General features: G+C 44.7%; 1 protein-coding gene across 1 annotated transcript in view; it reads left to right on the top strand.

Moving 5' to 3' along the window:
- Positions 1-24967, top strand: part of PPP6R2 (protein phosphatase 6 regulatory subunit 2) — a 110717-nt gene that overhangs the window by 21605 nt on the left and 64145 nt on the right. The window contains exon 2 of the mRNA XM_054818939.1: positions 8121-8253. The gene's annotated coding sequence lies outside the window, so the exon portion shown is untranslated. The remainder of the gene's footprint in view (positions 1-8120; positions 8254-24967) is intronic.

The following is a 24967-nucleotide window of genomic DNA, read 5'->3' as shown; positions in this document are numbered from 1 at the left end:
GCGTGTGAAGTTTGAGAAATGAATTGCAGAGGCTGGGAACAGACATCAGCATTCGGGTAGGGAGGAGCAGGCTGTCTGCTCTTCCAGTTAGGGAGAAAATGAATTCCAGGGGGAGTGGAAAAGGAAAATATTTTATAGTCTCTTGAGATGAGAGGGTATATACCCAGACTAATGATTTAAAGGAATTCTTCTGTTGTTATCAGAAAAGTACAATAATATTAAAACCTTAAGATTAGACTAGTTGCTGACTCTTTAAATGCATTCATACCCTTTGACTGAAGGACTGCAGTAAAATAGCCGAAGTTGGACTCTGGACAGTACTGTTGCTGCAGAAATACTGTCCATACTGAAAATTATCCTAAGGGGTTGATAAAAACTAAGAGTACTGCTGTGCTCTCTGTGGGAAGTATTAAAATCAAACCAGATCTTTGCATGAGACACCAGGTAGTATTCATTATTGTTTGAGAGCAATGAGAAGATACAGGCCTCTCGGATCTCGCGCTCTGAGTCTGCAGCTTGCGCAAATGCAGGAAGATGCAACCGGCCTTGTTTCATCTCGTTCCAAAACTGCCGCTAATTACCTCAAATTCGGCAAGGACAGCATTTAGTCTTCAGGGAGACATGAACCTTTGTTTCAGAACATACATCATTTAAAAAGGATGGTAGATCAGTTTGATTTTGTCCACAAATAACGTTTTACTTCTTGGGTGTTGGCTTTTTAAAAAAGTCAGCAATTTCTATAAAATTTCGAGCGCTCTGAAAACATGGAGGGATCCAAATCTCTTCTGCAAATGACACAAAGCAGCAGTGGAAGCTGGAGGAGGATTCCCTATAGCTTTGGTTGCAGCATAGCTTCTGCAGAAATAGCACCGTGTTCAATGTATACTAATAAATGCCCCAAGTAGCCCTTAACTGTACAGTGATTCATTTGTGTAAGCTGTTGTGTTTATTTACTGCTGTAACTAGTGACTATGGGAATATTTAACTTCCCATATTATGGTTGAGGCTCAGAAGTTGGATGGCTGATTTATTTTTATTTTTTATTTATTTTTTTGGCTGGGGAATGAGGAAGTGGAAAAGACCAAACATCGTCTAAGCGAGCTCAGGGCTGTGTGTGGGTTAGTAGAAGGATACAGGATTTTGTGGACTAAAATTAGTCTGGAATATCTGGAGTAATAATGTTGGTCACTTGGTGTTTGTCTTAACTTTGCAGCCCTAGCTGAGGATTCACGTGGTACCTGTGCCTGGCAGAATGCTGCCAGGGAGTCTTTTCCTTGGCACCTATGGATTAATTTCCAAATAAGAGATCGGTGCTAAGTACGGGGCCACAGCTTTGGCAAACAGCCTTGATGCCTGCATGCCTGTGGGCAGTGCAGATGTTGGAGCTGACAGATCATAGTCTCTTGTGGGAGGTGAACTCTTGACAGCTTTCAAGAAGCCAGAAAAAGTATCCCGATTTTTCACCCATCTTTTGGAAATAGTGAATAAGTTGTCTTGTTCTTCTCCTCGACTGTTTTACAGCTGTTACACCATTTTATCCCTGAATTCCTGGCGGCATTATCTTGACAGAAGTAAGGTTAGGAAGGAGTTGATGATCTCCAAAAAGCCCAACCTCAGAAACTTGATGCCAACCGTGTCCTGGGCTGCATCAAGAGAGGTGTGACCGGCAGGTCGAGGGAGGTGATCCTGCCCCTCTACTCTGCTCTTGTGAGACCCCACCTGGAGTACTGCGTCCAGCTCTGGTGTCCCCAGTACAGGAGAGACATGGAGCTGTTGGAGCGAGTCCAGAGGAGGCCACGAAGCTGATCAGAGGGCTGGAGCACCTCTCCTATGAGGACAGGCTGAGAGAGTTGGGATTGTTCAGCCTGGAGAAAAGGCAGCTCCGGGGAGATCTAATTGCAGCTTTACTGGTACCTGAAGGGGCCTACAGGAAAGCTGGTGAGGGACTGTTTATCAGGGAGTGTAGTGACAGGACAAGGGGGAATGGGTTCAAGCTGAAGGAGGGTCAATTTAGATTAGATGTGAGAAAGAAATTCTTTACTGTTAGAGTGGTGAGGCCCTGGCACAGGTTGCCCAGAGAGGCTGTGGATGCCCCATCCCTGGCAGTGTTTAAGGCCAGGTTGGATGAGGCTTTGGGCAACGTGGTCTAGTGGAGGGTGTCCCTGCCTGCAGTAGGGGATTGGAACTAGATGATCTTTAAGGTCCCTTCCAACCCAAACCATTGTACAATTGTATGTATAAGTATTGAAAGTATAAAATCGCATGAACGGGCAAGGCTCTGGACTGTCGTCAGTGGTGCTTGTACTTCTCACTTGTTGCACTGGAGAGGAAAAGGAGGAAAGGATGACTGCTTTATGCCGGCTTTTTTTTCCTTTGGATTATGATCATTTTTGTGTGACTGTTCTTAAAGTAGGTGGGAAGCCGCTGAATGAATTCCACAATATATGCAAGTGGAGATAGAATTGACTAGAGAATTGTTTGTGTTTTTGCTTTTACGTAAACTACCTGTTCCTTCCTTTAGCTCTTTAATTGCAGTGGAGCTACCCTGTAGAAATGCTTTTTTCTTAGTTTGGGAAACTAGAATTCTAACTTTACTAATAAAGTCTTGAGGGACATTATAGCTTATATAAAAGGTTGAATTTAGTTAATCTTGCTTGATATTTCTGATCAAGTGTATGAAAGTAACTAAGGCAGTGGGAAGACTTTAAATTTCTTTAAAAATAGCAGCTTTTTGTATAGTATTATCAAAACATGCATGTCCTTTTTTCAGAGGCTTACATCCTGCTGCTGACTGCAGCTAGGTGCTACATACGGGAAGGCAAGAGTCTTGTTTCCCTCTTGCTGTGCCCAAGCTGTTAGAATAGCCAGCCAGAGATGCTCTTTTTTAAGAGTTAAAATAATCAAAAGGTATATTTTATCTAGGAATTCTCATTCTCCTCAGTATTTTCCTCTTCAAATGCCTTTTCCAGGTAAATAATCGTCCTGTACTAGTAGTTAGTAGAAACTGTGTATAGATACACTGCAGGGAAGCAGTGTTCCAGCCTCCGAGTACCTTGGTGCAGTTTGATCGCTTCTCCCTCCTCCCCTAGAGCAGCCGGTACCAGAGCAGGAGGAGCCCATGGAGAGTTCTCTGCTCACCGATGACTTCCTTATGCATGCTCGGTTTCCAATGTCTTGCTTTTTTTAAGCAGAGGAGCGCTGCAAGGAGCACCCAAGCTCTCCTGGTGCCCACGCTGCGGGCACACTGCTCTCTCGGTTGGCCGAGGCTGACTTGTGCAGGCTCATGGGGTCGGGTCCGAGTCGCAGTTCTCCAGCAGAGATGACGGGGAGGCTGCTGCCCCGGGGCCAAGCGATTTCGGTGCGGCCCTCGGGAGCCCGGGGAGATGGGCACAGCTGGGGGTGCTCCTCTAGCAGAGGGGCTGAGCTGCGGGGGTGCAGTGCCCGTCCCTGTGGTATGGTACCCATGCTGTCTCAGGGTTTCCAGTATTGTATATGTTACTTTGGCACCAGCTACCCAAAGTAATAGAAGGGTACGTGCGATAGGTTGTGCAAATCCTTCAGCAAGTCTTTTTTTAGGTGGAATTTTCCTGAAGAGGGCTCAGGAGGTTGTTGAGAAACTGGGATATTTTTAATATTTTTTTTCTTGACTTGCTAAAGCGTAAATGCTCTTTCAGAGGCATTGCAGAGGTTTATATAGTGGATTTTAGGCTGTTGTTACCAAGCTTTTCTTAGTTTTCTGAGTGGATTCAATAAAAAGACTGTGGAGAGTGGATTCGATAAAAAGACTGTGGAATATCTCTCCAAACCCTGCTGTTGGAAGGACTGCAAGAAGCAGTGGTAGGGAGGTCAGACTCTGCTCGCAGCCTGTTTGAAGAGAAATGTCCGGAAAAGCTGCAGCACACTTCACTTTCATAGTGACTTGGAACTAAACTATATACAAACCGGACTTTCACTCTTGATTGATGTTTTAATTTACATCTTTGAGTTAATATGTTTGGAAGCATGTCTTGCTATATGAAAGACACATAGCTATTTTTAGTTATTTTGGATATTTGGAAACAAGTGCTGCCTAATGAAAGGGGCTGTAAATCAGCACTCTCTTGAATTCCTTTAGATTTTGCTCACACTAAACTTTGGGCAAGTTACTCAGGCATTTTGCCAATGTTCTTTCATAAAGTGAAAGTGGTTCAATTTTTTTCTGCCTTGTTGGTTCTAATGACTATTTGAAAGGTTTGGCTGGTGGGTGGCTACTTTGAAGCTGGAAATCATTAAGTAATGCTGAACAGTAGATTTACCAGCCTCTTGTTCTCTGTGTAATAGCTTCACCAGTTGCTTGCATAACTAAGAGCATTCCATTTTTCCAGGGATACATGATTACAAGACAGGTAATGATGACAGAGTAATGACACCCCAAATCCCACCATGAACCCCTCTCCCTAATCAGGTACTTAACGACAGCCGCTTGTGCTCTACATCGTGTTTATGTTTATTCTTTCAGAGTGTTTCCATCTGTGTTTTTGAGCCTTCCAAAGCTTTGTTATCATTTAACCCAGAGATCTGTCGAATTTTTTGCCATGGCAGTGAATTCTGTTGATTGTCATTCAAAATAATTGGTTTCCTATCGATTGTTTTCAGGCGTGTTGCCTTACAGTGAGTAAGTACAGTGAACTTATCTGGGATGCGTATGCTGGAGGCCTGAAGAACAGGGATAAGTCTAGCACAGCAGCATCTATGAGCATTAGATTTCCAAAGCATCAGAAGTGTGCTGTTGGAATAAGGAAGGTAGGCAGCTCGAATTTAACTGCATTCAAGGCTGTATCTCCCCCAGTTGAAAAGCTGTATTGTGGTGGTGGATTCCAGCAGCGCTAAGGCGAGTGCCGGTGTTTCTGGGAAGTGAGGTGGCTTTCCCAAAGACGCGAGAGCTCCTGTGACACCAGTAAGACTCAGGGTGGTTCTGCTCTTCTGAAGCCTCGTGCTTAATTATTTCATTGTGGAACCTGGGGATGCTTCTCTCTCCATACAGATGCTTTTAAAAAGAATTTGCTGATAGCTGTCCATTCACCTTGCCATACTGTGTCTGCACTGTAGGGAACCACAGCATACTCTGTTTGGCGTATATTTTAAAATTCCTAGCCTGAGTTAAGTTACATTTCTTCCAAAGTCTGTGAGTACGGAGAGTGTGTTTGATCTACTGGGTTTATTCTCTCTTCCCTGTTTCAGGAAATCACTGGAGATACTAGTTGTTATTTTGAGGTGAATGATTTCTCCTGTTAGAAATGAGACGCTTTGGTTTTGATGACATAGAAAGCTGTGTGTGGTTCGACTTCAAAACTGAACTTCTATATGAGTATACTATGCAAAATTTTTGAACATGTCTGTGTATGTCACTGGTTAACATGCAGTGAGTTTAGCGAAAGATTTAAAATCACTAGGAGGGAAGGTAGAAAATATAAACTCTTATTTACTTTAACTACTTCATTGCGCGTTGCTTCAAAACAGTTGTCAGATAAAATAAAGTACATGTCTCAGAAGAGAACAAGGCTGAAATCTCAGCAGTATGTGTTCAGAATGGAGGAACGTACTTAACCACAACATCCAAGTCTGTGTTTCAACTGTACTGAAATCAGCAGATCCAATTGCCCTACCACTCTCATTGGGAAATTCATTCAGTAACTATTTCACTTAAAAAAATAATTGAAGATATTGAAGAAAAATTGAGATGAATGTGGCATGAAGACTAACGATGACAGTTCTAACTGAGGCTGATGTCAGTCACTTGAAATGTTAGAGATTAAATTCTTACTCTTTTTCAAGTTAGGAAGACAGTGTCCCAGAGGCTTGTTCCCATTGTTCGTAGTGCGGGAAGGCCGTTTCAGCAAGGTGTGACCTGGTCGCATCCTTAAGATACACCGCTGTGAGCGCCCTGTCAGTAAGAACCAGGTGGGCCCTCGTTCCTGCTTGCCACGGGTCTCACTGTACGGACTCGGCGTTAGTGGCTGAGGGAGCGTGGGGCTCTGCACGTGGAGTCGTTCTTAGCTCTTCTACCAACCACCTTCGCGTGGGTGATGTAAACTTGAGCCTGGATCTTGGGCTCAGCTGGCCTGACAGGACTGCTCATGTGCTGCACTTAGGCACAAGCTTAACAGAACCAGACTGAAGTAATATTACGTGTCTTGTGGAGCTGTGGAATGAAGCATGGTTTATCTTGACCACAAGAACAACAAACAAGTGTGAGAATAGCGCAGATGTTTTGAATTTCCACAATAAAGTGGCTTCTAAGTAAAAATTACTGTGCCAAACTTAGTCATTATTAAGAGTTGCTCTTCTCACACTTTGCTTTTAAGTAGAAATACAGCAAATATATCCACAACTACAAATTAATTTCCAAAACATAGTTTGACTCTTTAAGGGGAGATGTAGAATCAAAAGGTGCAGCTTTTCCTGAAGCTCTGTCAGAGTATTCTTGCTGTACTCTGACTACATCCAAGGCGAATGGCGATTTCTCTGGAAAACAATTCAATCTGTTTTCACAGCAGCACTTTAATTGTTGGGCCTCAGGTTATGATTTTAAATCTATGCTGCACTGTTTTACGTTCAATTTATCATTTATAATGTTTAAAAGACTTTGTAGGACAAATGCTGAGAGAAAGGAAGACATCAAATTTACAGACCTTAAATATGCATAATAAAATCGTGGACACTCTCTGTTCAAATTGATCACTTCAGGTTTGGGTGAATATTGTACCTCCAATTAAGTAATTACTGATAAAAAGATGAGAAAATATGTTGTTCTTTCTGCTGGTGCTCTCTGTTACACTGTCATGCCTTCTCTGGATTCTAACATTGAGGTTTGCAAGGCCATCTAGATATGCAGAGTATTTGCCCTTATACTGTGAGTGTACTCTTTTTATCGGGATAGTGTGGGAACGTTCTAGGATTCTGTGAATGATAATGGCCTGGGTTGGAAGGGACCTCCCAGCCCATCCAGTGCCACCCCGTGCCATGGGCAGGGACACCTTCCACTAGCCCAGCTTGCCCAAAGCCCCATCCAACCTGGCCTTGAACACTGCCAGGGAGCCAGGGGCAGCCACAGCTTCTCTGGGCACCCTGTGCCAGGGCCTCAGCACCCTCACAGGGAAGGATTTCTGCCTCACATCCCATCTCCATCTGCCCTCCTGCAGCTTCAGGCCCTTCCCCTTGGCCTGTCACTCCCTGCCCTTGTCACCAGCCCCTCTCCAGCTTTCCTGGAGCCCCTGCAGGGACTGGAAGGGGCTCTAAGGTCTCCCCGCAGCCTTCTCTTCTCCAGGCTGAACAAGCCCAACTCTCTCAGCCTGAGGTCTCCATAGCAGAGGTGCTCCAGCCCTCGCATCATCTCCGTGGCCTCCTCTGGTCTCGCTCCAACAGCTCCATGTCCTTCTTGTGCTGGGGACCCCCGAGCTGGACGCAGTACTGCAGGGCAGGGGGCTGATTGCTGTTATTTTCTGTTTGGTCGTAACCCTACAATACAAAAGGAGTACCTGGATTTGGAGAGGTTTGCTTACACCTCAGCTCTGTCAGTTGTGGGGGGAGCTCAGCAGTCTAAGCCAAGCCTCATTCTCTTGCCTGCTTCCCATCTGTGAATCACCTTCAGACAGCACGGAGAACTGTGTTCTGGGCGCGAGTCCCTCGCTGCCTCCTGAAGGTGATGGGGGCCCCAGACCGAATGTGAAATACGTGTATTGTTGCTGCAGTTATTCTTGGAACAAGTGAAAATGACCGTTCGGTTTCCTTGACAACCTATAACTTTCTTTTGAAGTGATGTCAAGAAAACAAACGTGTTCTTGAATGAGGTACAAGGCTCGCAGCTGAGCCCAGGGCCAGGGTGGGGAAGGGGCTGTTAACCCCTGCCTACTCACAGCTTGGCGTGAAGGCACCTGTTTGTCCCCTGCTACAGAGGGGGATCACTGACAGGAGTACGTCCGACATGGCTTCACAAAGCGTGTTAGGCGCCTATGGTCTTGCTCAAATTATTCTTTGGGCTGAAAGGTTACGTGGAAGTTTGTTTAGGAGGGGAAAAAAACAATCAATCTTTGGCCCTCAATTACCTTTGGTTAATAATAACTTTTTAAAATATTTTCCAGGATAGGAAGCTTGAGAGAGAATTCACACTGGATGAAAATAATTTTCTGAAGCTGGGTATATTCCAGGAACTGTAACCCAAATGTTTCTCTGTCCGCGGAGAAGATTTCACATTTGAAATAACCTCTACTGAAGGTATGCACATCTATCTACCTTTTTAAGCTCGGTCACAATAATGTGCTTTATCATGCTATATTATGTGTTCTGGTGGTTGCTAGTGAGATTGTTCTTAGTTTTTAATACCTGGAGTCATTTGAGAGGGAACTGTAGTGTCATTGGGATGGTCCTGCCGATGAGATTCAGAGCTGGTTACACACAGCCGAGAAGCTCAGTTCTGCCGTTGTTGAGTCTGCAGTCCAGTCATGGTATGTTGTTCAGGTTGCTCCTTAAAACCGGGTTTAACTGGTAAGTGCTTCTCAAAACGTGAGCTCTAACTTAATGTACATAATTGTTGGGAAGAAGATGGAACTTCTTTTTTCCTTCCGGTGGCTGTCTGTGCTTCTGGGAACTGCTTGTGGCTGTTCCAAGAAGTAGCAATATGGAAATGACACAGTGTGTTTTCTTATTGGGGTAGTGAAAGTGAATAGGCCGTGATTACTCACAGGTTTTCGTAAGGTGAGAAACTGGAAGCATCCAATAAAGTTCTCAAGCAGGCAGTTTTAAGCAAACAAGAAGAACTGCCCTTTCATGCAGCACATAATTACATTGGGGATCCCCTGCCGCAGGATTATTTGGGGATGGACCTGCTGCCTGTGGGAGCACCGCAGTCCTTCCCGGTCTGACAGTGGAGCTGGCTGACTTGGTCATTTTCCTATTGGCAGTTCAGTTAGGAAAAGCTTTCTTAATGCTACAAGGGAAGAGATTTTACATAAAGCAAGGCTTTCCAGGGGAAATAGGTTATGAATTAAAGGCATTCTCGAAGATCCTAAAAGAATGCAGGAAATCCTGAGTTTTGTTGCAGAAAAGTGCAGGTTTTAGGTGAGCTACTGCTGATGGAGCTGGTTATATTTATGTTGCGTGTCAGACCTGATGGCTTGAAAGTGGTGAAAATTGAGGGTGGATTCAGACTGGATGTAAGGAAGAACTTTTTTTACACCAAGGGCAGTGAGGCACTGGCACAGGTTGCTCAGAGAGGTGGTGGACGCCCCCTCCCTGGAAACATTCAGGGTCGGGCTGGATGGGGCTCTGAGCAGCTGATGTAGTTGGAAATGTCCCTGCCCATGGCAGGGGGTTGGACGAGATGGCCTTGAAAGGTCCCTGCAGCCCAAAACATCCTGTGATTCTATGAGAATTATTCTGGAAGGCATCTAGGAAGTGGAGCATGTAGATGGTACCCAGACATTCATAGTCATCTCTGCCAGTGAGAGAGATACAGAAGTGAAAAATAGTAGTCAACAGTAACAGTGTAGCCCAGCCTGGGAATGACAGTCGCCCTTGAGGTCCACTAGCTCAGGACCCTCTGGTACCTGCTCCTGCTAACGATGTACCTGGACAAAGTTTGGAACGGTACAAATGGAGAGCAGGCACCCCCACTGTCTGACAGTCACCCGGGTCAGTGATTTCTCTGACACAGCAGTGTCTGCGGAACAGTTGAGGGTCCTTTAGAAACCTGGTCTTTATGAACTACTGTGATCAGGTGAGTCTTTGAGCTCAGTCGAGCTTTTGGACACCATAACCATCCATGGCAGTAAGTTCCACAGGGTTTCTTCTTCCCGTGCAGAGCACAGTTAGTGTTTCTTTCTGCCTGGTTTTGAGTTGGCTGCTTGATAACTTTGTGAGGTGTCCCTGTTGTTGGGTGTATAGGAAGCTCTAAGTAACTGTTTATTCACCTCCTTAATACCATTCATGCCTTTCTCTGTATCTGTTGTTTTTCTGAGCTGTGGTCACGTATCAAGTCAAGTTTAACGCGTCTTCCATTAGGAGCTGTGCTGCGTCTCGTTCTGCTCAGTCTCTTTTAAGAGAAGCTGATCAGACCAGCTGTACTGGTTCCAACTCTACTGTCTCTTCTGAGGGAAGCTAACCAGACCAGCACTCAAGATGCAAACGCACGATAGTCAGATGATGTCATGCCTTCTGTTTACTTGCTTATTCTTTCTTGTAATAACTTCTGACATTCCTTTTACCTCTTTGGCTGCTGCTCTATATTGAGATCCGTGAACAGTGGCTCCAAGATCATTTCCAAATGGCTGTAACAAACAGGATCTGTTCTATTTGTATGCTAAAATGTCACGTTTCTTCAAAAGGATTGCCGTGCATCGCAGAGGAGGGCTGCTTGTTTGCGTTGTCCTGACTGTGGCACTCGGGTCAGGCAAAGCCCTCCGGAAGGAGGGGAGGTGGCTCCTTCCTGGGACCATCTGCGCGTAGTTGGGGGAAGGGGTCCCCAGACTGCGGGATAGGGAGGCAGAAGAATGTGAGTGTGTGAAAGTTTGGCAGGAAAGAACCTTGCGGCCCAGGAGAGCGTGGGATACATCTTGGATGAGCGAGGGGCAGATGGACAGCCTGGCTGCAGAACCGGTGGAGAATGAGAGACTTCCTGAGAATCCAGTGAACACTGCAGACCTCGACTGGTCCCAGAAAGCTCCTGGGTTAGACGGACCCAAGCCCAGAGGAAAGGATTTGCCAGTCAGGACACAACTGACAGGGACAAGTTGCTTATTCTCTGCTTGTCCTCTTGTCAAAAAGACAAACTCGCCTGAAGTGACGCAGTGGCTGCTCAAATCCCTGTTGGTGATGTTTAGAAACCTGCAAGTATTTATTTTCCTAGCGTGCCCACAATAAAGATTTGGGCGCTTCTGTCGAAAAGTACGGGATGGCCGCAGGCCCCTGCTCAGAGCGATGTTAGCTAGCTTGGCGGTTGTGGTTCGGCATGGGTTTTCTCCTGTGATTAGGACTTTGCTTTTGTCAGCACTGAGTTAAATCTGCCATTTCATTGTCTGGCTGCTGCTTTGCATGAAATCATTCCGCAGCGGTTTCTGACAGCTCTGGTAGGTTTAAGCTAAGTAATTTTTCTGTCACTAGTAAAGGTTACTACCTTGCTATTCATCTTTCTTCTGAGATCACTTACAAATGCATTGAACAGCACTATTTCTTTTGGGATCCTGCTTGCTGCATTTTTCTTTTTTTTTTTTTTCCTTTGCTTTTGATTTCTTTCTTATGTTTTACTCAGCTGCTGACTCACAAAGGAAGGTGAGCTTTTCTTTCAAGCTGTTTGGAGAAGCCTGTGCAAAATACTTCTGTGGGATTCAGATGAACTATCGATCGATCATACTGTCCTTGTCCATCTGTATGTTTTCGTTGTGGGGTTTTTAAATTGTGTAACCGCTTGCGTAAAAAGCTAGGTTTAGGCTTCAAGTTCACCGGGTTAAATAAAGTGATACTTTATTCCCTGCAATTAGTTGTTTGGTAGCTGCGGTTTAAAGGCGTAGAGCTCTTGGGTGAATGCCATCTAGTCCTGGTGATCTGTGACCTGATTTTCTTTTCTTTTGCTCTGTGTAGTAAAGCTTAAAATTATTTATGTTTATAGAGGAAATAAAAGAAAATTTGTATTAAAACTTAGCAAAACCGTTAATCATGAAATAACCTTAAAATTTGTATCAGGAATCCATACCTGTCAAGACTAACAAGACAGACTCAATTAAATGGCACCTAGGAAGACTCTTGAGCTGGGACATAGCTGCTGAAGTTAGGTTTGTCCTTTGTGTTTTGTAACAGAAAGGATGTTATGGGAACGTCAGAAGTATTCAGAAATACTTTTTGTTTGGAAACAAGTTGGGTAATGTACTTCTCTCAGCATTTCCATGCGTTTCCACTTAGTAACTAAGTGGAAAATGTTAAATGTTTTATTTTATCAGGAATGAGCTTAAATAGGCTTAAACAAAAAAACCAGTAACTCTTGGTAGTTTCCTCCCAGTTTCCAGAGGAGTGGCCCGTGGTGATTGCTGGCCCTCTGTCTTCAGTTTTACTGGTCTCGGAATACTGAGAGCATTCTAAAAGGTTGGGAAATGTCGTGGGTTTTTGTGCATATGCCTGTATTCAGTAAGGCTCAGGGTAGCCTTTGGGACCCATGGAACTTCCTACAGTAATAATCCTGGGCAAAATTACGCAAATACAGAATTCAGATAATAGAATAAGACAAAAATTCACCCAAAGTTTTAGGGGAAGCAGGAGATGCAGTCTGTATTTTTCTTTTTATGGCAGCCAAAGAAGCATTGCAAGGCACCGTAAGTGTTGCAATATGTAGAGGTACTAGTCTTTCAGTCGGTGCATTTTAATCACCTATTATTTTTGCAGACTCCTCCTGACATTTTCTAGCAAAGGTAGAGGCCTGTGTACCAAACTTAATGGGACTTGGGTGAAGGCTCTAAAAGATCCCTGCTGCTCCCCAGTCGTTAACTAAAATAAACCCCAGGGCACAAGTGGGAATCACCAATGAGCAGAGGGATGAGAGGAAGTGAGACGAGAGAGGTGAAACGGGCATTACTGGCCTCACAGAGGAGAAGGGAGACTTTGGACATTCCACTTGTATGAGGAGTAAGACAAAAAGTAGGGATTGCTTTGAAACATGCATCGTAAGAGGAAATACTTGTATTTTTTTAAAAATTTTCTCTTTTTAAACCTCTACCCCAGAATCTTTGTGCAGCCAGGGATTCTTGATTGAAGCCTCTGCATACCTTCTCAATATTAAAACATTCCTGCAGTGTGGTGTTGGCAAATAGCGGGTGTTTGAATGACAGTTTAATTCTACACGTATCACGTTTAGAAATGCTCTCCATAAAGCAGTTAATCTTCAAAAATGGCAGCATATAGTTATGGAAAACTTGTTTCCTTAAATGATTATGGTTTTTCCTTTCGTTGGATACTCTAGTTCAGAAATAACGTGGGCAACCTTGAAGGGCTTTGAGATCTCTGCCTGAAAAAGCAAAAGGTATTTCTAGTTTGCTGGCGGTGCAGATGACTGAGACTGAAGTACTGAGATGGGGCAGACACCAGGGGAAAGATACTTTTTGTAGAAATGTGTGTGGCCCCCATCTGGATTAAAATCTGAATGTAGCCATGCTTTAGTGCATAGTACAAGTTTAGAATACATACAGTTAATTCATTTTAATAATAAAAGGGAAAGGTGGTGATATTTAACTTGTTCGGAAAAATGTTGGAAATATTTCATCTCCCTGTTCCTATACTGAATTACCAGACTGACAAACCCTGCCTCCTCAGAGTGGGGTGTGTGTTATTTCTTGCCCACAAAAGAGGAGGATGACTAAGGGACGTGTTGCTGACCAGGAAGAGAGCAAACACTGCGGTGACAAAAGTGCCCTTCCCTGGTTCACACCAGGGATCGCTCTTATGCACTAGGTTTAAAGATGAGTTTACAAAAAGTCACAACAATTAACCCAGTAAATTTAAAAATAAAAACCAAGGAACACCTTTTGCCACCTCTGTTCAGTTTTTTCTCTTGTTCTCCATCTGATTAGTAGCCTACTTTTTTTTTACTTTTTATTTTTTTTCCCTCTGTACTACCTAGAGCAAGGATGGTCCTTCCTGCGTGCCTGGAAAGCACCTGCCTGCCTTAAAAGCTGCTCATTATCATGAAGGAATCAAATCGATCTTCTGCACAGAATGTTCTGAACCTGACGTGTTTCTTGCTGTGAATTGTAATACAAAATTTGTACTTTTTTTTTTTAAATTCCATGATTTGTCAGAGCTTCCTATTGGTGGCACTCTTCAGTGGAATGGCTTGGTCATAGAGGCCATCGAGCACGCCTAGCTTTCATCAAGTCTCATTTTTGCAACTCCAAGCAAGAACAGAAGAAAGCTGACAAACCAGGGGACTAAATTGCGAATTTATTCTGTTTTGACACCAAAGATGACTGTCATGGGACAGCAGAGCACATAAATTGTAAGACTTTCTCCCTGCTACGAATTTTGCAGTCTGTAGTTTGCTCCTGCCCAGACCAGGTTGCTGGACCCTCCTCTCTTGTGCCAGAGCTGTCTTTCGAGAGTTTTCTAGCACTCTGTGGTGTTACAGTAGTAAAGATGTAGAGGACAGGGAAAATGCTCTTTGTGCATAACGATTGAGCATATTCCTAGATTATTTTGAGTGTAAATCAGAATAGGCTCTTAAGGAAGCTGTTCAGTAAACTTGTTGCCCAGATAAAATTACCTGCACCCGTGTATCAATTGTGCCGCTGTGGTTGAATTAACTCCCTGAGAATAAGCAACTTGAATCTTTTATTTTACATCTAGAAAACCTGAATCAAAAGCTAAGCGTGAACAACAGTGATTCCTTGGTGTCATTTGGAGACAATTGGAAGTGGTAAAGGTCAGTACCAGTAATTGCTGCACAGCTGATTAAAGCGCTTGGGAAATTAAGGCCTCAGGTCATTACAGGAGTTGTAATGAGTACGTTTAACTTCCCCACCACCACCCAAGTATAAGAGCTAGAAACAGCTTTAAAAGAAAAACAGGAGGAGTTATCTTGAGCAGCAGGAATGTGACCCTTGACGCTAACATGTTTATCCTCATGTTCTCATATTCTGATTTAGCTCTTTTTTTACTTGTTGTTTAAGGGAGGAGAGTGAAACTTGAGAAGCATTGTAAAGGGATTGTTTTGAATCTGTACGGGGCTGTAAGCAGCCTGTTGGTCTCTCAAATGAGCTCTGCCTCTGCTGCAAATAAAGGCAGGCCGGTGGTGGGGGATAACAGCTTGGTGAAGAAAGACCCAGTTATGGAAAGCTTATTTTAAGTGTCCACAGCTGTTAATCTCTGTAACGTCCTTGTGCAGCTCAGGACTTCCCCAGCTTTACAAAACTGGAAACTCAAGTATGGGGAGAACCAGTGAACCATGGTAGGTGCAGGAACGAGCTTTGTGTGGTGTGAGGTTAGGCGAAAGAACGACAACTGCTTCGTTCAATATGGTTAGTAAAATCAGAAAATGACAATTAACTACTTAGTTATGGTCCGAAAAGCACTTATGTCTCTCTTCACTTCCTTGAGTTTATCCAAGGAACTTACCCATCATCTTTAAGGAAAAGGTACTACTTTTATCAAATGCTCCTTTTTGGTTGCAGCCTTTTGGTTTTAAGTTTTATAAAGATACCGAGTATTTCAGTGTAGAGATCAGATTAAAACAAAGACTGAGACTTAACTCCAGCATCTGATGTATAGAAAAAACTACAGTACAGCTTTCCAATTTCATATTTCCTAAAAATCAGCTTGCTTTTAATTCATCTGCTGTACACAGCTTGAAGTTTTTAACTTCTCCTCCTTAACTTCTACCATCCTCAGGTACTTCTTAAACAATTGTAACTTAAAGCAATGATTTTTGTGTACACAATGTCATGGCTGTAGACAGACAAAATTATGCATGTACTGCACTCTGGCCTTGTGATCAACGTTGTCTTTATACTTCAGCTTTGCTCCTCCTTCTGCTTTTAATAGAGGAGCAGTTTTTCAGAGTTGACTGGTGTTGTTTGAACAGTTTGTATTCCAATTCTGTGTCTGAGAGAGATGGTAAGGAGAAAGTGAGTGTGAGGCAGCTGTGGTTTATAACTCAGCACGGATGGAAGGAGGAGCGATACCTGGTGAATTCAAAACGGCAGGTTTAAAAAGTACTTTTCCAAAGAATTTGAAACTTTGGTATGGTTTAAGGTCAGAGAACACTCTTGGGTGCAAGCCCAAATGGGTTTGAAAAGATTAGGCATGTTCGGAGGATGTATTCACTGATAGTTATCAAACGTGGGGTTTCAGGTGTGACTTAAGATTCTCTGAAACGATGAGAGAAGGTTGAGGAGGTTTGGCAGCAAAGGATCACTCTTGGCGTGCTTTCCAGCGTCCAGATCCTGTACTTCAGGGGGGCTGCTCTCGTTGAAGGCTGACGCAGCATACTGCTTCCTGTGGCGATGGGGCATCTCACTGCTGTTTCAGGCCTTCTTTGAGGCACTGCTTTGCTTTTTCTGAGAAGATCCAAGAAATGAAGGAGTCCTGACCAAAGAAGTTACTGTATTTCAAGAAAATTACAAAAGCCTCTTCATTTACAGAAGGGGAGATTGGCATCAGCCAGGAGCTGATGTTGGAAGCTGAGCCTTGGGCTCTGTTTGGCGTCTTGCCTGCTGAGTTAATAAACGCTTCCCTTTCCTTCTCAGCCCTATGTTGAGGGTAGGAAAACAGAAACACATCCAGTGTGCCTGGCAACCTAAGCCTCCGTTTCTGGAGTGAGTTGATGCAAAGTAGTGATAGCTTGAAAGTAGAGTAAGCAGACACTTTGCGGAAGGATAGTTGGGCAACTCTGACAGTACTCAAAGGTGCTTCCAGCACTGGAGATGCATTCTTGGAGCAGTATCAAAGGTCAAATCAAAAGTCCACCTCAGACTTTTATACAGTGACAACCTGGGGTGAGGAACGGGCATTCTTCATTTGACAAACTGCTCCCTCTTGCTTAGCTTCAGAATGGAAAGCTCTTTCAAAAGAAAACTGCTGTACTGCTATTAAAGTCAGAATAGGCTATTTCAGCATTAGACCTAGGGAAAAGCAGTTTGTTGAAATGGTGCAATTTGAAGGATTTTGTTCCAATTAAAGAGAGTTACAAACCCCAGTTCCTGAGTATGTCCTCATCCCTTTAAGCACTCTGGGTTAGGCTGCTGCTTCTGACACTCCTGCGTTTGGCCGTTACTTGTTACAGCCCTGAAACTCCCAGCACGTTGGAGTCTCGTTATACTGTACTCTGATGCTTTTCTGGACATAGAATAAATAATTGCAAATACTGAGAAGGCTTAGTGAAGGGTGGTAGTACCTGTAGTGACTGTAAATGAGTTGGTATATGTTTATATAGCAGACTTTTATAAACCTTCAAGAAATGTTTCTCCGTGGTGCTTTCTGATGTGTCTTAGTGTTCAGTCTATCTCCTGATGGTGACAGAGGTTCAGTTCTGTTGTCGATGAAAGAGTTACTCTGTTCCTGTCTGAACTTTTAGTTGTGCCAGGAAGGGGTATGGGAGGTTAGTGGTTATCAGGGAGAGAAGGCAGGAGAAATCACGCAATCGTATGGATACGCTGTGTTGCTTTTCTGATCAGAAATGTCAATAACAGATCTTGTTAGAATGTGGTAGAGCTGTACCGCTGGCCTTCCCTTGAGTGGGGCCTGATCAAAGGTGAGTACATTTTGAGTGCTCTTAGCGGGCTTTAATGCTTCTTAGTTGTTCTATGTCTGGATAACTGAAACTGTCCATGAGATGATACCGCACCAGTAAGGCAAAAGGCCAAGAGTCAAAGTTGTGGGAAAAGCGTGTTTTCTTTGGAGCAGAGACACATTCATCAGCCTTTCTACAGATGTACATATTTAGCGCCCGGCTAAATTGGCCTTTCAGTTCTTTGAGCACCATAATGCACTAAAAGGTACTGCAGAGACTTGGGAAAAAAGCTCAAATTCCTGCTGGTGGAGAGAAGGCTAGTTGTTCCCTCCTCCTTTGTGGGGTTCCCTCCTCTTTGCTACTGGACAGATACAGGTAGCTTGGATGTGGTAGTTTGTTGGATGTTGAACATGGTGCTGATATTATTCTTGTTGGTAGGTTTTTGGGGATACCAAAATAGTAGGGCCATTGAGGCCCTACTTTTCTGAGGACTGGAACCTCCCCAACAAGAACGAAGAAACAAATGCAGAAAGCAGTTCACACTTAAAGGGTATAAAGACCAAGCTGAGCTCTGTAAGAAGATTCGGCAATTCTGCAAGAGGAAATAATGCAGACCACAAAATTATTCAGCGTAGATAGGATGTTCTTCTGCTCTGGTCAGCAAGTAGTGCCGCAGCCGTTGGAAGAGGCACCAGCTCTGGAGAGGACCTCTTCTGCTTTTGTCCTCCTTCAGTTACAGCTGTGCATCATCAGCTTTGCTAGTGACCGAGTTGCTTGTGGTGAAGAGAGTATATACTTCATTTCCTAACCTCTTCTTATGGACTTCCCTACACAGGTCTGTTCAGTGCTATCATTTCCAAACCCAGCTTTTGCAGTAGGGAGTAAAATGTGGTGTTCAGCTTCAGAGAGCCCTCCTGTTCATGCTGGGTGGAAAGAGCCCTGCTTTCGTTAGCTTGTTCTGAAATTGCGTTAACCACCCCACCAGAGCCCAAAACTAGAGAACAGAACTCTGTTTGATGCTTAATAATTGGAAACATTTAAAGTTGGCAGTTAGCATCCACTTCTTCGTGGTCTTTTGTCCTGGAAATCTGCAAATTTTTTTATGCTTTATTTTTTGCTGTCAGATGCCTAAGATGACCCTGATTCGATTTAATTTCCTGGGTTTTTTCTTTATTGGGCTGTGCAATGCCACAAATTGTTAGAGAAAGTAGGATATTCTTTCACATTCCTGTTTTTTCATCTACCTGCCTCTTCTGCTGTACAGTTACCTTGTATTCCTTAACTTTATTAGTGATTTCTAGTGTTTAATATTTTAGTATTTAGAAGTTCCTCAATTTAAGTAGGTGTCTTAAAGACAGTATAAACAGGAAACGGTGTTGAATCTTTGCAAGTCATTTATCACAAGAAGAAATTGCATTTACCATTTTTTGGGCTCATAATAACAACTCAGCAACTCTAGCTGTTTTCAGTTTCTCTTAGCCCATTTCCTGTTATGCAGGAGGTGTTTTTTCTTACCAGCATTTTGGAAGGAGATGAAGGGCACTTTTTGAGTTACAGAGGGAAGGTGGGTTTATATCCTGCAGCTTGATGAATACTGCTGAAGTTCTTTCCGAGTAGCCCTAGTTCTTCATGGGGAGATCCCATTTCCTATGAGTGCTTCTCTTCAAGCTCTCCGTAGCTTGCAGAGAACAAGTGCCTTGTTATGATGGCTTATCTATGGTGAGGCAGATTAAAGAAAAATTAATTAGCTAATCATTGCAGAATGGGGCAGTAACTTTTCTAGATTATCAGGGGTTTTTTTAAGTAATCGTGAACATTTTTTATTATGTTTAGACATACTAGTTTGTTTTGTGATACAACTCAAAATGGAGCATTCACAGGGGTGTAACTTTCATCACGTAGAACTTTTTTCTGGCCTCTGTCCTGTGTTTTTTTCAATATGTTTTCATGTGCTTCATGCAAAAATACGCATACTGAAATCAGCATGTGTGTTGTGTGCATGCTGTATGTATGTGCACGTGTGCTGGTGCTTCCACAGAAGGGATAGCTGGGTTTCAGCAAGAGCTTACCTCTTGTGTCTTGTTGGTGCTGCCTGGGAACGGGGAATGGGGTGCCATTGCCCCCCTGTCGGCTGCAAGCCTCCTGCTGTTGTGTATGTTGATGTTTGGGTGGAAGGTTCTGGACCATCCAAGTCTGTAAAGTCTCAGTGAACTGGCAAGGGATGTGAGAAATAATAATAAAGGCATTCTACGGGTACATTGGCCAGAAAAGGAAGATTAAAGAAAATCCACAGCTGCCCTCCCCCAATACGTAAGGCAGGAGAACTGGTGACAACTGACATGGAGAAGGCTGGGGTACTCAACAATTCTTCTGCCTCAGTTTTTAATGGTAATTACTCTTCCCACTTCTCTCAAGCCCCTGAACCTCAAGGCAGTCCCTCCCACCATAAGGGAAGATCAGGTTTGAGACTACCTGAGGAACATACATAGGTCCATAGGACCCGACAAGCTCCATCCCAGGATCCTGAGGCTGATACAGTTATCAAGCTACTCTCCATCATGTTTGAAAAGTTGTGGCAGTCAGGTGAAGTCCCCAGTGACTGGAAAAAGGGAAACATCATGCCCATTTTAAAAAAGGGTGAAAAGGAGGATGCTGGGAACTACTGAGCAGTCAGCCTCGCCTCCGTGCCTGGTAAGATCATGGAGCAGATCCTCCTGGAAGACATAGAAACATATGGAAGACAGGAGGTGATTAGAGACAGCCAGCATGGCTTCACCAATGGCAAATTGTGCCTGACTAATCTAGTGGCCTTCTACAATGGAGTGACTCTGTCAGTGGACAAGGGAAGAGCTACAGATGTCATCTACCTGGACTTCTGTAAAGCCTTTGATATGGTCCCACACAAGATTCTGGCCACTAAATTGGAGAGATATGGATCTGATGGATGGACCATTAGATGAGTAAGAAATTGGCTGGATGGTTGTGTCCAAAGAATTACAGTCAGTGTCTCAGTGTCCAAGTGGAAACCTGTAATGAGTGGTGTCCCTCAAGGGTCCGTACTGGGACCAGTACTATTTAATGTCTTCATCAACGACAGTGGGATTGAGTGTGCCCTCACCACATTTGGAGATGATACCAAGCTGAGTGATGCAGTTGACTCGCTAAAGGGAAGGGATGTCATTGAGAGGGACCTTCACAGGCCTGAGGAGCAGGCCCGTGCAAACCTCATGGAGTTCAGCAAAGCCAATGCGAGGCCCTGCACATGGGTCAGGGCAATCCCCAGTGTCAGTACAGACTGAGGGGGTGAATGGATTGAGAGCAGTCCTGCAGAAAAGGACTTAAGGATACTGGTGGATGAAAAATTGGACATAAGCCAGCAATGTGCGCTTGAAGCCCAGAAAGCCAACCGTGTCCTGGGCTGCATGTCCAGCAGCATGACCAGCAGGTCGAGGGAGGGGATTCTGCCCCTCTGCTCTGCTCTGGTGAGACCCCCCTGCAGTACTGTGTCCAGCTCGGGGGTCCCCAGCACAGGAAGGACATGGAGCTGTTGGAGCGAGTCCAGAGGAGGCCACAGAGATGATGCAAGGGCTGGAGCACCTCTGCTATGGAGACCTCAGGCTGAGAGAGTTGGGCTTGTTCAGCCTGGAGAAGAGAAGGCTGCGGGGAGACCTTATTGTGTCCTTGCAATATATAAAGGGGGCTTAAAAGAAAGACTGAGACACACTTTTCACCAAGGCCTGTAGGGACAGGACAAGGGGAAACTGTTTTAAACTAAAAGAAGGTAGATTGAGATGAGATCTGAGGCAGAGCTTCTTCCCTGTGAGGGTGCTGAGGCCCTGGCACAGGGTGCCCAGAGAAGCTGTGGCTGCCCCTGGCTCCCTGGCAGTGTTCAAGGCCAGGTTGGATGGGGCTTTGGGCAAGCTGGGCTAGTGGAGGGTGTCCCTGCCCATGGCAGGGGGTCGGAACTAGATGGGCTTTGAGGTCCCTTCCAACTCAAACCAGTCTGTGACTCTGAATTCACTAGCAATCAGAGCTGCTGGTTCAGCCTTTGCTGTACTTCTCTGCTTCCAGAGGCACTGTAGTTCAGACCCTATGGACAATGTTACGGCAGCGTACTGTCTCTGTGCCTGGCTTGTGGCCTTCCAGGACAGTTCATCTGGCTCCTGTGGGTTGTGACTCATTCTGCTGGTCCTGAAGTGGTGTGTATGTCTCTCTGGGGTTTTTTGTGTGTGCGGTACCATTCCACTTTCAAGCTTGCAGAGATACTACGTGGATTACAAAACCTCACTTCGTTGCCTGGACACCTGCATTGGCCTAACTGTCTGTGGTTTTCACTGTGCCATAAACAATCATTTCCAGATCTCACTTCCTGCGTTTTATTGAGTAGCTTATAAGATCACTGTAGCTGAAAGAGCTTTCTTTGGCTGGAGCGATGGCAAGGAAGAAGAGTCTCATGTTGTTGCCTGTGCTTTGGCCAACATGGTGGGAGAGTAACTGCTGCGGGGCAGCCTCTGTTCCCACTTGGCTGCAGCTGCACCCAGTCCCAAGAAGCTGGGAATTGCATCCGTGTCTTCCAGAGGCTCTGCCAGTGAGGACCAGCCAAACTCCTTGGCAATTCTTGCAGAATCCCAGGATGGCTGAGGTTGGCAGGGACCTCTGGAGATCATCTGGTCCAACCCCCTGCTAGAGCAGGATCACCCAGAGCAGGTCGCACAGGATGGCGTCCAGGCGGGTTTGGAATCTCTCCAGAGAAGGAGACTCCACAACCTCTCTGGGCAGCCTGTCCCAGGGCTCGGTCACCCTCAGAGGGAAGAAGTTTTTCCTCCTGTTGAGATGGAACTTCCCGTGTTCCAGTTTGTGCCCGTTGCCCCTTGTCCTGTCGCTGGGCACCACGGAGAAGAGTCTGGCCCCATCCTGCTGACCCCCACCCTTTAGATCTTGATAAGTGTTGATGAGATCCCCTCTCAGCCTTCTCTTCTCCAGACTAAACAGCCCCGGGTCTCTCAGCCTTTCCTCGTCCGAGAGATGCTCCAGTCCCCTCCTCATCCTCGCAGCCCTTGGCTGGACTCTCCCCAGTAGTTCCCAGTCTGTCTGGAACTGGGGAGCCCAGCACTGGACACAGAACTCCAGATGTGGCCTCAGCAGGGCAGAGCAGAGGGGGAGGAGAACCTCCCTGGACCTGCTGGCCACGCTGCTCTTAATGCACCCCGGGACACCATTGGCCTTCTTGGCCACGAGGGCACACTGCTGGTCATGGAGAGCTTGTTGTCCACCAGGACTCCCAGGTCCTTCTCCGCAGTGCTGCTTCCCAGCAGGTCAACCCCCAACCTGTCCTGGTGCCTGGGGTTATTCCTTCCCAGGTGCAGGACCCTACACTTGCCCTCGTTGAATTTCATTTGGTTCCTTTTCACTCAACGCTCCAGCCTGTCCAGAAATTCTCCTCAGCCTTTGCTTTGAGGAGGAGGTTGGGAAGGGGATCTGCCTGCTCTGTGTTGAGAGAAGAGCCGTCCGCCTTTCCAAAGGACAGCTTATCAGAGTGTCTCCTATAGATTATAGACAGCTTTGCTTATAGAGGTATAAAAAGTTTTGAAAAACTGTAGAATTGACAGGTTTATAATGAGTTTAAATTTGAAAAATGAGATTTACTTGTGTATTCTACATATATATATATATGGAATATATATGTATTTGGGTTAACTGTGCACCCAAACATTCTTAATTTTTAAGGCCTTTTATGCCAGCTTTTCACTTGGTGAATTTATAACTAAGCATAGTTAGTTAAAAATATCTGAAGAACAGTGTGTAACGAACACACTATACAGCCAAACAGCACTACTGTCACAGAAATGTCACGTAGGTTGAAAATTCAGATGTCTCTTCCCAACTCAGAAATTCAGTTACTTGAGTGCATTTTCAGTGGCTGATGGATGGATGCAGGTCTTGCTTGATGCTGTAATACTAAAACTTAACAACTTTTTTTATTTAATTCAATATACCGTTGATTTAAACCACTCAAATTAGAAACTGCTTCTCTCTCTGCCATATATTGTGCTGGTTTTTGGAAGGACTAGATCCCAAAAGACTAGGCTCGACCTAAGTTAACTGATCTGGCAGTTTGGAAGAGTGTTAGGAAACACATGGATGGGTGATGGGGGAGGTCTGGGTAAGCCTTTGGTTTGGACAGCACCTCCCCACTTCCCTCCCCGTAACTCTGAGCTTGGGCCCACCGTGAATAAAGCCTGTAGCCTGGGGTTACTCGTAGGGAGCTTTACAAGAAACACGATGCTGTAGGTTTGACTGGAAGCAGTTGACTCCTGATGTTTCAAAGGAACTTAATGTTAAGTATTAAGTGGTGTTCTAGGCGTGCTGCTTGACCAGGGTCTTGGTTCTGTTCCTGCTGGGCTCCAGGCCATGTACTTCCCCGCAATGTGTATATGAGCTCTGCCTCAGAATGCTGGAAGTCCAAAGCCAGCGAGTAAACGCGGCGTAGAGGAGGACTGCGGGAAGACGAGGCTGTACTCTGGGTGGCCTGATCCTTCTTAGCTTAAATGTCCCCTTTATAATCAAGTCTTGCAACAAATGGGGCTTCATCGTATCAGCAATGTTGTGTCACAAGAGAGAAACTTGCCAAGATTTTCTTGATTTCTTCTAAATATCTGAGATAAAGACATTAAAAGAATTACATTGACATGGAAAAAAGCTCTCTGAAATAGAAGAGTTATCTGTGACAAATTTTGAAGCACTGAGTGGAGCTCCATGGAGTTTGTTATTGAATATCCTGGGTAAGGGAGCTATTCCAAGAAAGAAACAGCCTTAATTTCACCAGGTCATCCTCCTTCTTTTAGAGATCCTTAGATCCTTCACATGCACACGTGAAGAATCTTTGAACTGAGGTATGGCAGAAAATGCATCTCAATAACTTAATTGGTAAAAATGTGAAAAGAAAGACTATTTTTTAATTTGTGTTTCATTTAGTACTTCCTATAAGCCCTTCAGTTGGAGGTTCAGTGTGAAAGTTACACTGCGAGGGACCCAGATATTTAAACATGTAATTAAAAAATCTAGGTCTTCACATAGCCTTTTAAATCGCCCGGCTGTGGTAACTGGAAAGCAGTGCCCCCCTTCTGCAGCAAACCTTCCTGGAGGAAAAAAGTGGTGGTTTCTGTTTGGTTTTTAAAAAGGATAATTTCAGAATTCTGCCTTGGATGTAGTTACGCAAGCGGTGGGACTGGTGTGGTGACATTTTTGGATGCTGGTGAAAGCGAAATGAATGGTTGGAGCAAGTGTTCCTGCTGCTGCGGAAATAGTAATGTGGGTTAGGTTAAAAAAAGCATTGTGATCCTGCTGTATAAAATCACATGCTTATACAGAAATAATCTGGGAAAGCAGCACACTGGCATCTCATCCAATTTACTTCATTTTATAACACGTGTTTTAGCTTAATGATATTATTACACAGAATGTTTCTCTTGTTTGAGCTATGCCTCTCACCTTTGCCAGTGGGGAATAACAGTTATTCTCTTGCTTTCTTTAACGTGAATGATCGTTTATTTCTTGAAACCATCTCTGATCTCCGATGCCGTCTCCTCGTGGTCTCTGACATACTGACCCTGGAGCGCACCGGCTCTGCCTGCACAGGCTCCTGCCTTCAGAAGCTCACCCTCCCTTTCGTCAGGCTTCTGTACGTGTAGCGGAGCCACGGGCTTTGAGCGAGGATGAGACGGT

Source organism: Grus americana, chromosome 1 (assembly GCF_028858705.1).
Source record: "Grus americana isolate bGruAme1 chromosome 1, bGruAme1.mat, whole genome shotgun sequence".
Taxonomy (NCBI): domain Eukaryota; kingdom Metazoa; phylum Chordata; class Aves; order Gruiformes; family Gruidae; genus Grus; species Grus americana.
Note: the sequence above shows the minus strand (reverse complement) of the source record. Positions and strands in the feature narration are given on the sequence as shown.